Here is a 14,107-nt window from a genome sequence, read left to right as displayed (position 1 = left end):
CGAAAGCACAATTAACAGAAAGCGCTTGTACAAAAATCAGCGTCGGTCTCAATTTCAGATGATATTTATTTGAAAACAGGACGATAGTCTGAAATTTGACAATAAATAGTCCACTTTGACATCCACAAATAAACCATAATACCAACTCGTGAAATATTTTTTGATTTCTTGTTCATCCTGTAGAATGATTTTATAATGAACTAGCTTACCCGGCAAACTTCGTCCCGCCAAAATTTGTTTTTTTTTTGTTATCAATACCTTCAAACATTCACGTTTTCTTACTATGAGTAAGTTCATGGGTCCAATCGCAGAACTGTTCATAGATTGATCTTCTATTCGTCTCCGTTGAATTTACTTTTTAATATAAAAATCCTAGTATTTCTAACAAAACTCATCATTATAAAATCAGATTATTTTCAGACACAATTCTCGTTCAAGATTTTTCAACCACATGTAAATAACATGTTTCTTCGTTACATGGAATAAATGTTTTATACAGAAAATATGATAGAATTATGTGCTCCCGTGGCCGAGTGGTTAGCGTCATAACTAACATGCCGGGTGTTCGGGTTCGATTCCCGTTCTGGTCGGGGGAATTTTTCGTCGAAGAAATTTCCTCCGACTTACACTGTGATCACGCGTATTCTAGAGCTTGCCACTCAGAATGCATTCAAGGCGTGTTATTTGGCATAGAAATCTCAACTAAGTACTAATAAAAATGACGCAAGTAATACTACGTTGAGACGGCGAAGTTCCTCTAGGAACGTTAGTGCCATTGAAGAAGAAGAAGATGATGATAGAATAAAGACAGCCCTAAATCGGACAATGCCTTCCTCGAGTTCTGCTCTTATCAACACATCTGGCGATCCTTTTTTTGGTATGGATAGAAGAAGATATAGGAGTGCATTTTATCACATTAAAATCCATTTCCAGTTTCGAACAAAGATCAATTTCGCTAGCGCAAACATCAAATGGACTAACAGCACTTGTCACTATATAATTGTAGAATATATGGGAATTTAATTTTCTGAATTTTCCGTTTTTCCTTCAGAGTTCTCCGAAAATTTTCAATTGCCTCCACAACCTCCACATGCCAAGTTTGGTTTCGTTTGCTTGACTAACTCTCGAGTAATGCAGGAATTTGTGTTTCATTTGTATAACAGCCCGCCTTTAGAGAGAGGGGTGGAGAGTCTAACCATCATAGAAACATTTATTGCACCCTAAAACCTCAACATGCCTAATTTGGTTCAGTTCTCTTGAATAATTCTCGAGTAATGCAGAAATTTGTGTTTCATTTGTATGGCAGACACCCCATGTTGATCGGTTCAGTAGTTTCCGAGTTCATAAGAATCAGACAGACAGACAGACTTCAGAGTTCTCCGAAAATTTTTCAATTGCCTCCACAACCTCAATATGCCTAATTTGGTTTCATTTGCTTGCTTAATTCTTGTGTAATGTCGAAATTTGTGTTTCATTTGTATGGCAGTCCCTCCTTAGAGAGGGGGGTGGAGAGTCTAACTACCATAGAAATATTTATTGCATCCTAAAACCTCAACATGCCTAATTTGGTTCCATTTACTTGAATAACTCTGGAGTAATGCAGAAATTTGTGTTTCATTTTTATTTGTTACTTTATTTACTAAATTGTTTAACAGTTCATAAGGTTAAGTTACAGTTTTGATAGTGAAGCGACTTTTGTTATTGTGAAAAAAAAATGGAAAAATCTAAATTTCGTGTATTGATGGCAAATTTCATGAATTGGGCTTCGAATTGCTTCCGCATCCACCGTATTCTCCAGATCTGGCCCCCAGTGACTATTTTCTGTTCGCAGAACTGAAGAGAATGCTCGCTGGCAAGAAATTTAAGACTGATGATGAAGTGATCACCGAAACTGAGGCCTATTTTGAGGAAAAACCGAAAGAGTACTATAAAAATGGTATCGATAAGTTGCAAGATTGCTATAATCGCTGTGTCGCCCTCGAAGGCAATTAAGTGGAATAATAAAATTGAATTTTGCGAAAAAAATTTTTTGTTGTTTAACCTTATACACTTTTCACCCGAACTGTTACTTGTTTTACTATCTTCACTGTTTGTGTTATAACCGAAAAAAAATCTGAATGAATTTCCTAACGATTTTGCATTGCATAATATGCATTAGAAACCCCTAATTTTTCGTAGAGTACCCCCTAAATAGACATCGAAGACGTAGTCTACGTCAGAAATCTAAAATGTTTTTTGAATACAAATTCAAATGGATTCAACAAAAAAATATTGCATCTACAATGGGAACTAACGTTTGCGTTAAAAAATGGACTAAAATAGCCGATTGTCCATGGGTTTACCTTCACACGCACTGACGAAACTACCCGTGCAGCATCAATCATAGTAACCCATGTCATGTCAACCCATGTCAGCAGAAAAAAAATTGACAGCTCTATCAGTCGAACTCTAACCGTGAAGCTACTCCGTTTAGAAGAACAACGGCGGGTACCCCGCCGCGTCGAAAACGGACATCGTGCGGCACTTTGTGGACGCCGGATACGTCCGTTTCGGCATCTACAACATGTTGGCACTTTTGGGCAACAATCAGAGCATTGAAAGAAAGCCCGGATCAGGATGGCAGACGACCCTGAGCGACAACAAGCTCCAAAGGATGCTGAAGAGGAATATCGAGAGAGAAGCGGCTACATCGCTGCGTGCGCTTTGCGATGTGCAACCGGCCGAACAGTGAAATAACGCCAGGTACTGGACATACATGTCAGGAAGCGGAAGTCCCGTCCACTGGTCTCGGAGCTGCAGGCAATGACGCAGTGACAGTGTAGATTTTTTTTGCAAGTAAGCTAATATAATTACCTTCCATGGGAAATTTATCAAACTCAATTTTATCACCTTAGTTTTTTTTATCACCTTCCGAAAAAAAGTCCTTTTTTTTAATGCAAACGTTACATTCAAATTCTTCACAATACGACCATGTAAATGAACAGAAGCGTATCTGAATAGCTGATAAAACTATTTAGTTACACTTCAAACCATTCACAAATACGTAATGTTCAATTCACAAAGAAGTAATGTTCAATCTTCTCTTGACCCACAACCAGACGCGTGGTTCCGGTTTCGTTACTTATCCCAGCATTCACTTTTATTTTCTTCGATTTCATTCAGCTCAACCGCGCTCGCCCAACCCAGCTTTACAAGGAAACTTGTTCTCTCGTCTCCTCAAATGGCACGTTGGACCTGACGATTAAAGGGTGTGTCACATCAAATTGCATCACGGAAAAAACGCTGTAGAAATTCGCCCAGTAGACCGATCCTTTTGAAAATTTTAGACAGTAAAATAAAAACTATTAAACAACTTTTGGCATTTTCTTTTCATTCATACTTCGAGCCCAAGCCCGTATGCTCACACCTTCCTCTTTACCCCGTCCATAAGGTTCTGTACAACGTCAGGTTGTAGTTTTTTTTGAACAGAAATCCATTTTCTCTTGAAGTCCGCCTCCGATTTGACAACTTTTGGGTTCTTCCGGAGGGCTTGCTTCATAATCGCCCAATATTTCTCTATTGGGCGAAGCTCCGGCGCGTTGGGCGGGTTCATTTCCTTTGGCACGAAGGTGACCCCGTTGACTTCGTACCACTCCAACACGTCCTTTGAATAGTGGCACGAAGCGAGATCCGGCCAGAAGATGGTCGGGCCCTCGTGCTGCTTCAATAGTGGTAGTAAGCGCTTCTGTAGGCGCTGCTTAAGGTAAACCTGCCCGTTTACCGTGCCGGTCATCACGAGGGGGGCGTTCCGCTTTTCGCAAGAGCAGATCGCTTGCCACACCATGTACTTTTTGGCAAACTTGTATAGTTTCTGCTTGCGAATCTCCTCCGGAACGCTGAATTTTTCCTCTGCTGAGAAGAACAACAGCCCCGGCAGCTGACTAAAGTCCGCTTTGACGTAGGTTTCGTCGTCCATTACCAGGCAATGCGGCTTCGTCAGCATTTCGGTGTACAGCTTCCGGGCTCGCGTCTTCCCCACCATGTTTTGCCTTTCGTCGCGGTTAGGAGCCTTCTGAACCTTGTATATACGCAGGCCCTCCCGCTGCTTGGTCCGCTGGACGAATGAACTTGACAAATTCAGCTTATTGGCGACATCCCGGACCGAACTTCTCGGATCACGTCTAAACTGCTTAACTACGCGCTTGTGATCTTTTTCACTGACGGAGCATCCATTTTTGCCGTTCTTCACCTTCCGGTCGATGGTTAGGTTCTCGAAGTATCGTTTTAGTACTCTGCTGACCGTGGATTGGACGATTCCCAGCATCTTACCGATGTCCCGATGTGACAAGTCCGGATTCTCGAAATGAGTGCACAGGATTAATTCACGACGCTCTATTTCGTTCGACGACATTTTTCCAAATTTACGAAAAATTGACAGTGAAGGATGACCAACGTGATCTATACACTCTTATCTGATTATAAGCGAAAGCTGAAGATATAATTCCCAAAAATTAAATTTCTACAGCGTTTTTTCCGTGATGCAATTTGATGTGACACACCCTTTAGCACCGGGAAGTACCCTCAATGGTAACAAACTCCGCAGACTCGGTAATGATTGATGCTCCTAAACTGTTTCCTGGGAATAGTATTTATCACCCTTCGATGCCTCAGATAGTGGAAGACAAATATATTCAACTGTTATTTCCGACCATTAACCAAATAGTAAATTAAGTCCTTCACACAGGAAATGCTTAGCGGTTCACCATGTCGATCATGTTTCGTACTGAATCATACTTTATCATCCTGTCCGATATAAACAGACATAAACTGTTGTAAACCCATTGCACCACACTTCGTTCGGATCACTCAAACGTGGAGCGAGCCAAATTGGGTCAAACAAGAAGTCAATTTCTTTTTTCTGCCTTCGCTTTTAACTTCTGGTGGCTTCAGCAGGTCTCGCTCTCGCACCACGGATGGGCTTCGTCGAGGGGGCCCTCATTGCGCCGAATGGTTTAGTAGTGAAGCACTACTGACCGCCGGAGTCATTAGAGCAAGACAAGCTTGTTTGGGTATCTGTAGACCGTAGGGAAAAGTGAAAAAACGGAGCACTAATATCGGAGATAATTGTTATTCCGCATGCGTTTCTAGCATTAATAATAACTGTAGCACTCAGCAATGCACTTCCGACGTGGTTTCGTTTCAGCTGCAACCTATAGTTGAGCATTGATTATTTATACGATGCAGTATAGTGGACGCAGAGTACGTAAAACCTTTTAGCGAAATGGTCAGGCTTTTCATCTTACCAACTAAATCATTCATGGGAAATATGTTTCATTAGTTGGGCGTAAATGGCATCGGTTAAGTTGGATTTCATCTGATAATGAAAGTTGTTGCTACAGGAAGTTAACAAAATATCTCCAAGCTATCTACGAATTACCCCAAGGGTTGGTCAGTCTGCGATAGTTCCAGTGAAAATAATACATTGAAGTGGCGCACCGAATCCTAATGAAACCCTTTCAAAAATGGTATAAACTATGTGAGTATTTCAACAGAACGAAAACTCGACAGTCTGTGTGCTTTTTCTTATCATGGATGAAAGAGAATTGCGTTGAACCCTACAATAAACCAGAGTTACGTGTCAAAAATCGAGGGGTTGTATCATTTCGGGTATTATTTGCGAACACGTCGGAATTTCATAAATAACTATTTAGTAAAAAAATTCCGGGGACCATGAAAAAGTTAAATGGCTTGCGTGGTTTTGAAGAATCATTTCGACAAGCAACGATTCTGAGTATTTAACGAGAGGCATCATCCGTGCATCGCCATTCAACAAACATCAAACACGCGTCTAACAGATGCACACAGTTGCAGCGATAAGAATAAAACATCGAAACACACTTCATGTGAAATATTCGCTAGCGTTCGAAGCTCGGAGGAAACATAAACCACAAAACGAACAGAATAAGCGACCTTTGTTGCTTCAGGCACAGGAAGATTCTGAGAATTTTCCTCAGAGAAGATGCAATACTTATACGCTGGCGACAGTTTACTTATTATGCAAGGGTGGAGTTTACTTCGCAAATATTCTCTTTTCGCTATCCCCCTTTGTTGTTTCTATTCTAGCGGCTGCATAAGTTGCCCGATATTGACAGCTCTGTTCGGGAAAGCACACAAATGGACAGAATAAATGTATGGGGAAATGGGAATGTTTCCAATTTTCATAAATTTAAACCATATACAGACTATGGGATTGTAATGTATAGCATATCAAACAAATCTTAGAAAATTTCCAATTCGATTTGTATGCAAATCGTTAAAGCCCGTCCGCAGACAAAATAGTTATTAACGTTAACTTTATTTCATAAAAACGTGACCTGTGTTCTGATTTGGCACCCTTAATGTGAGACGTAGTCCTACGTCAAAAACGCTGCCGAGCCACAAGAGAAATTATTACATCCAGCCAAAACCCAGCCAGCGAATATTGGCTCCGATAAGGGTGCGTCAAGGGACGCCATGGTCAAGGCGAGATGAGCGTTTACATCTCGCAGATTTTTGTGGAAAAACAAATAGGTCGGTGTGTAAGAGCTCGCTTTGCCATGGTAAAGAATGATTCTTCGCACTGTTGCCACACGAGCACGATCAGAAGGTGACAATTGGTTTGGAAGTGCTTCGAGCGTGAACAACGTTTGTTGGATTAGATTCACTTTGAAAGACCTGAGATTTCTTCAGAAAACGTTCAAGCAAGAATGGAATTTGGCTGCCAAATAAGTGCGAAAACAGTGGCCCCTGGTTACGATCGGCCGTGTTCGGGTAAACGTTCGAGCAATGGTATTTTGATATATTGAAAAAATATCATGATTTGACGGTAGTAAGTTTTTCATCCGAATTGTTTTACACTCGTACAAAAATGAAAGGAACAGAGTGCGAAGTTGAATTTTTTAGGCGATTTTCAAAATGCTGTATCTTCATGAAAAATCAAGGCATGAAGATGGGATGTACCTCATTTTGAAGCTACAGCTTTTTGGAATATTTAACGAACACATTTTTATATAGGTGTGTGTAGATGTAGTAGAAAGGTAATTTTGAAAATTCCAATTAATTCTGTACGAATTTTGCATCGATTTTAAAAACACATTTTTATAGTATTTTAGAAAACCTATTATTAAACTTTGATGGCTATGCGACACTAGTAAATGAAGTCAGATTGAGCTGATTTTTTGCATAGGGTTTTTTTTGGAAACCAACATTTTTAAGAAAGACCCGTTTGAAAATTCGGAGATCATTTTTTTCCCTATACATTACCAAGCTACCGAAGCTGACCGGTACAGCTTCGAATATTGATGTATTGCTTATGCAAAGTATTTTTCAACCAGGAACTTTGTGGATAACTTTGTGCATGGTTTGGGCGGGATTCTGCGCAACCGGAAAACTCAAGATAGCTTGTATGAATAGCAAGTATTACATACATGTTCTGGAATTCTCTCTCCTACCGTTTTTGCGTAGATATCGTCGCAAAACAATCACAATCCATCAAGACAATGCCACTATTCCTACCAGCAAGGAAACTAAGCAATGGAAACTTGACTTATTGGACTGGTTGGCTCGCTCTCAACACTTGAATCTTGTTGAAGATCTTTGGGGGATCCAAGTACGTAGAATCTACGCCGAGGGAAAGCAGTACACCACGGTTGATGAACTCTAGGTCGCAATTCCGGAGACATGGGGAAATACCGAGAAATCCGATCTGACGAATTTCCCAGGTCATGAACCGAAATGGAAAGGTTACTAATTATTGACAAGTAAATCGATATTTTTTGATTTTTTTTATTGATAATACTTATGAATTTTGATGTGGTCCGGACAGCTGAAATTATCATATTGAAGCACAATAAATAAACAAACTCTAAGCACAATAAATAAAGAGACTCTATTTTCGCCTTCGAAAATTTGATTGGTTTATGCCAATCAAATTTTCGAAAATTCAGCAGGGAATGATGTAGCGTGGTACTGGTTTCGACATTTGGAAGCCCCTCGTTTAGTTATTTTGAAGTTCAGATTCTACACCAGCTCACTTGTGTGAATCGGAGCCTCTCTCTTCTTTCAATGTATTGGATGTAAGGCAACGCGAGTGCCGCTCCTCTTTTTAGATTTGAGCAACTTGGCATAATGGGTGCTGGATGTGATTCGACGGCTGTGTTTTAGCCAAGACACCCAAATACCAATACACCCGAAAGACTCATGCTTTCCTTTTTTCATTTTTTTCGTTTGGATATTTCCCCCAAATAGCAGAGTCTTTCGGCGGAGGTTTTCTTGTTCTTGGAACCTCAAAAACCCGGCAAGCGATTCGATTTGAACTGCGCTCGGGAGGTTAAAGGTGATCGCCCGAGAATATTTGAATATGAGACCGATGTAGGGACAAGGGAACTTGGCATGACTTGCGTGATTATTAACTTCGTTAATAATTACGCAGTTCCGGTCCTATTGATTAGTACGCTGATCTGAGGACTAAAAATTATGTTCTTCCATTTCAACGTGGACCGTGGAAGAGGTCGGAGTGGTGTTATTTTCTTGAACCGCGAATTTCACAAAAGGTAGTTGGTGTTTTAATTATCGCGAGTTAGTTGTGCTCATTAGTGTTCTTTTTTTTTTTTTTTTTGTTCAAATTTTGTTAGCTGGATAGTCGATAGATTTAGGCAAAGTTGAAGTTGTACCCTCCCGTGCATCCGTTAAATACATCCGGAGGTAAGAATGGCATTGTGGTTTGGCTCATGTGGCGTAATTTTGAATGGTTCTTGTGTGTGCTTTTCGTGTAACCTCTTTAGGAAGCGCCGCTACTGACCCCACGGAGTCAACGTTGGAATTGACCAAAAATCCAGCCAAGGCTCAAACCTTTCCGCCTGGTTCGAAGACTGCGCTGCGCGAACAATACTGGCAGCCGCAACAGGCGTAAACCGGAAGTTAGGACCGCTCATCGCACGCCCAGCTAGGAGTAGAACCCGTCGACGTAGCGAATCACATAAATCCATGGTAGTGAGTACCTTTTTTCCTTATCCATTATTAACATGCGCATGTAGGATAAGTGATATTGAGCAAAACGCTATAAATAGCTACTAACCACGAAAGCCACACAATTCAAAGCCATACACACACAAATAATGCATGCAGTGGAGAGCTCACTCCATATGACTGTGTAATTTCAATCGCTATAAGCGAAGCCATTCATGAATAGCCTAACGGAGTAAATAGCAAGCGCGCCGTCTTCTCAACCTAGATGTGATGAGATCGAGACTTGGGAGGAAAATTAGAGTAGAGTAATGAAATTTGATTAATGTTCTTAGAGTAAATAAATTTTCTATGTTGATGGTTGTTCTTTCCTGATTGACTAAATGTTCAATGTAGAAGAGAAGTGTTGATGAAGCTAATTGATTTAAGTGATTGAGAATGTTGTGAGAGATGTTTTGATATTTAATGTAGTGTAAAATAAACTTTTCCGTTCGATTTATATGTTAAGGTCTAAGAAACAAATGTGTATTTACTGGCTCGCGGTGGCCTAAACACCGACGAACCCGTTCACTCTTCTTTTTGTGTTAATTAGGTCACGAGTCAGGGTGGAGACTCCTTTTTTTGTTTACTTCCACTCTCACTCCTACGCTCCGAAGCGAGCTCTGAAGTTGAGGGGAAGATCATTATTAGTAGGTCCAGTGAGGAGACCTCAGCATAAGTGGTAGTCAGTGGGATCGACCCAGACTTCCTTGTGTCTGCATTACGTCTCGTGGACAAACGATATCGCGGGTTCTCCCGAGAGTGCAGGAAAAAAGTCGCGAAGCTAACCGGGTTGGTGAGGAGAAAAGGACAAACCCGCCCTCAGTGGGTGTCTCATTGCCGGGCAAGGAAAATAACACGGCGGTCGGTCTCCCTCACGGGAGTGGCGCTTAAGCCGACCGCTTATCTGCGCAAATTCCCCGGTAGCGACGGGCTCGCGCGCTCCCCCGGCGTCGCGGGTTACATTTGGCGCCCAACGTGGTTTTTGGCACGACATTTACGGTCATTTGCAAAATAATTTTGAGAAATTTATTTTGGAAAATTGGATTAATTTTTCCAGGTTTTCAGGAAAATTTATTTCGGGTGGAAATATTTTTTTTTTCCGGTACACATTTAGTATTTTTCTGAATTATATTGAGAAATAGTCTCTAGTTTATTTTCAGTAGGATTTCTTTTAACAATTATAACGTTTATAAAAATTAATAATGAAATGTTTTCAGAAAGAATTTTGAATAATCTCTCGCATCTAGTCTTCATAGGAAATAATCATCCTCGTCTGCAATTTAAACAATCATCCTTGTCTTTTCTTGTAAACGATATTGGGCATTTTCTCCTTCTCGGTCACTGCTTCCACAAAATTGTGTTTAGCATTTAATAAATTCACTGCATTCTCGGACATTCTGTACTTTTGCAATTTAAAAAAACCGTCATCTGTCAGCTACGCCATTTTTACCCTGAAAATAAATAAAGTATCAGCAGTTAGTGGTACTACTTGAACTTTCTAAAATGGAGTTTCCATGTACTGAACATCTGAGCTTGGAGGAAACTGATTACGAACTGCGAATACGAAATCAACTCGATGGGAATATGGTCGGTTTAGATCTTTTAGAGAAGCAACGGCGTTTGAGAAAGTTATTCAAATCAGATGCGAAGTCAGGACGCAAGTACAGCTCGTCCATTAATATTCGAGACGAACTTAATGTTTTGGAAAAAAATGTGGCGGCGATTGGAAGGGAAGTTAAGCAGAAAGGGTTTGAGTCGAACCATAAATCAAAGTTATTGCATTATTTGTATAGAACGAAGATTAATTTTCTGTTATGGCTGTGGAAATTTGGGTAGAACTATAAGATCCTGTGAAAATTGTTCCTATAGCACAGGTCAAAGGAATCAGGATAGGCCTGTTTTCATTCAAGATAGAAGTTGCGACAGGTAGACGCCTTTCCTATTTACTCCCCCCGTCTTCCTATGTGCATATTTGTGTGTGTGTTTTTTGATGTTCAAGCTATGTACCTTTCAGAAAGGAACTAATAATAGAAAACACACCTATGTGGAAAGTCTACGTCGAATCCCATCGATTGAGGAATCGTTGAGACTTTGGAAGATTGCCTAAAGTCTGGGTTGAAAGCTCACAATGATTCAAAAAAAAAAAAAAGTAGCAAAGTTCACGAAGAAAAGGAAAGAGTCGGAGCGATGACCTGTGCAAAGTAGCGGTCATGGTACCGCGAAGCGTAAAGCGAGCACTGATGATGATTTTCGAAACAATCAGTAGTGGACTTTGTGAAGAAACGAAGAGGAGAGCGCCTCAGCACTTGAAAGCAGTCGGAAGAAGAAGAGACTAGATAAACCTCTCGATCTGGGTGATTCCGTAGAATCAAGCATTTGAAAGCTATGTAGCCGAAGTGACTAACGGGAATCCCAACGAAAACATCAAGAAAGAGACCGACCTTCGGAACCGAGTTGGTAGGGAAAAGCGACCCGGATTGTAAATATTTGTAAATATTAGTTGTAGTTAGTTATTATTTTTTCCTAGTTCCCTAACCCTTACTTCTAGTGTTAGTCTTAATTCTAGTTAGATTAGTTTGTTAATTCATTAAAAAGTTATAGTCACTCACGTTTTTTCTTTGTTTATATTCCATATTTTTCGGTTGTTTTTGTTTTTTTCGTCATTTTTGGCGTTCCGGTATTCCATTATTTATTTGTTTTTTTTGGTTCGAAGAAATTCCGTTTAGTTTATTAGGTTATCCGTGTTGGTACAGTTTCCTTAGTTTAATTCCTAAAATAAGTAAAAAATTAATAGATATTTAGATTGAATAATTACATTTTGGTTATCGTTGTGATTTTGGTCTTGTCACTGTGTCCTCCAGCTCATATTCCGTGTCCTATCCTTGAAAATTTTCCTGTCCGTGTTTCCCTTGTGTTTCACCAGTGTCCAGATCCAGTTGTTCCCGTTTTCTACCGGCTTTTCAGTAGCCTCCATCCTTTTCCATTACTGTGTTTTCTTTTGATGATTTTCATTCCATTCCTGTGTTTTCCTTCAGTTGTGGTTTCCAAGAGTTGTCCTAGTCGTTTTGCAGATTCCTTCATTATTTGTCTCCAATGGTCCCGTTCAATATTCCTCCGTCCTTTTTGTCCTAGTCCCTTTTTGGTCCCGTTCCTGGTCATCCTCGTCCTTCGTCGTTGTTTGGATCGTTTCCTCAGCAACAATCCAGTCCAATCGGTGATGCTGTTCCCCTTGTCGAACCTAATCTGGGAAAGAAAAAGAGAAAAAAAAGCTTAACACCTAAGAATTGGAACGACTCACCATCTTCACTTTCCTTTTCCATCGTTGTCCATATCGCTCACAAGGTTTTTTCTTCATAAACACGGAATCGTCCGTGTGAAACACATAAATTAAAAAAAAAAAAAAAAAAAAAAAAAAAAAAAACAAACTTCACTGACCAAACCATCGCTCCGGTTTGTTTACTTCTTAAACACTGTTTAGTTGGCAATAGCTTGAGTGACTTGTGTGAGTGTATTGGGAGAATGAGTGTACATCGCTTGTAAGCGAGGGGTGCGTGAATGTGTGATTGGTTGATTATTTAGTTTTGTTTTGTGATTTTGTTAGGAAAAAGGTCATCTCATCGTTGGAGCATGCCAACGATTGAGAATGGCGAACTTTAAGATTTTTCTTCGGTGGAAGCACGCAATCTTTGGAGTTTCCAAAGTAGCTTCCATATCCGAAGAAATGTCGGGCTAATTTAAGATGGATATTGTTTTCATTCCTTTTTACTCGGGTAAAGTTCTGAGGTCGGAATGAACAATATTCATCGAGTTATTTTTTCGACGTAGGTCGATAGTACGTTTTTTTTTACATCTCCAGAAATACTTCTATTAATGAGAAGTGGAGGATGTAAGGATTTTAGTTATAGTTTTGGGTAATTTTGAGTATATTTTTTCTTCATTTTGTGTGAATAGGATTGTCAACTAATAGTAGTTCTTGAAGGTCAGATCGATTGATGTATTTTCGAGTTTTTCTTGTTTCTCAGTTCAGTAGTTAGTTAGTTGCTGTAATGCCAGTAATTTTTGATGGGCGTTTAGAGTTAACCTTTTACAGTGGTTCGCATGACATTTCGCTGGAGACCGGAGCTGTAAAGCGTTGATGGTCAGTTACAGACAGATTACCCGATCTGATACTGGAGATAGAGGATGAGTCAATTCAGTTTGACGATGACCACATATGACCCCGAAAATGTTAGTGAACATTCTGCGAAGGGAGACTCTATTTTCGCCTTCGAAAATTTGATTGGTTTATGCCAATCAAATTTTCGAAAATTCAGCAGGGAATGATGTAGCGTGGTACTGGTTTCGACATTTGGAAGCCCCTCGTTTAGTTATTTTGAAGTTCAGATTCTACACCAGCTCACTTGTGTGAATCGGAGCCTCTCTCTTCTTTCAATGTATTGGATGTAAGGCAACGCGAGTGCCGCTCCTCTTTTTAGATTTGAGCAACTTGGCATAATGGGTGCTGGATGTGATTCGACGGCTGTGTTTTAGCCAAGACACCCAAATACCAATACACCCGAAAGACTCATGCTTTCCTTTTTTCATTTTTTTCGTTTGGATATTTCCCCCAAATAGCAGAGTCTTTCGGCGGAGGTTTTCTTGTTCTTGGAACCTCAAAAACCCGGCAAGCGATTCGATTTGAACTGCGCTCGGGAGGTTAAAGGTGATCGCCCGAGAATATTTGAATATGAGACCGATGTAGGGACAAGGGAACTTGGCATGACGCCCTCAGGGACCCCTACCGCATCAAGGTGTTGCGAAAGGTCATCGACGGCTGCGCATTTCGGGTGTATGGCCACTGGGTCAAGAAGGGCGAGGGCCAGAATCGGGCTGCCCTGTTCGAGAATACGCCTCGATCTGAGATTTACAATCTTTATATCAACAGCCTTACTCGATAAGCTGTGATCGGAGTGAGTTGGAGGGCGAAACAAAACAAAGCTAACAATAGTGGCGCGAAGGAGCATGGAACGGCTTCTGCAATGGAGCCTTCGCTACAGGTGGATGACAGATGAGGATGCCTGGAGATGAGGAACAGTTATAGTTT

General features: G+C 40.5%; 1 protein-coding gene and 1 long non-coding RNA gene across 3 annotated transcripts in view; one reads left to right on the top strand and one right to left on the bottom strand.

The window, feature by feature from the left end:
* Positions 1-14,107, bottom strand: part of LOC129775070 (mucin-2) — a 114,643-nt gene that overhangs the window by 44,609 nt on the left and 55,927 nt on the right. The window lies entirely within an intron of this gene.
* Positions 7,912-9,997, top strand: LOC129775074 (uncharacterized). The gene is made up of 3 exons (XR_008742850.1): positions 7,912-8,570; positions 8,652-8,721; positions 8,802-9,997. It is a non-coding gene; the product is annotated as an uncharacterized LOC129775074 (long non-coding RNA).

This window comes from Toxorhynchites rutilus, chromosome 1 (genome assembly GCF_029784135.1).
Source record: "Toxorhynchites rutilus septentrionalis strain SRP chromosome 1, ASM2978413v1, whole genome shotgun sequence".
NCBI classification, from domain to species: domain Eukaryota; kingdom Metazoa; phylum Arthropoda; class Insecta; order Diptera; family Culicidae; genus Toxorhynchites; species Toxorhynchites rutilus.
Note: the sequence above shows the minus strand (reverse complement) of the source record. Positions and strands in the feature narration are given on the sequence as shown.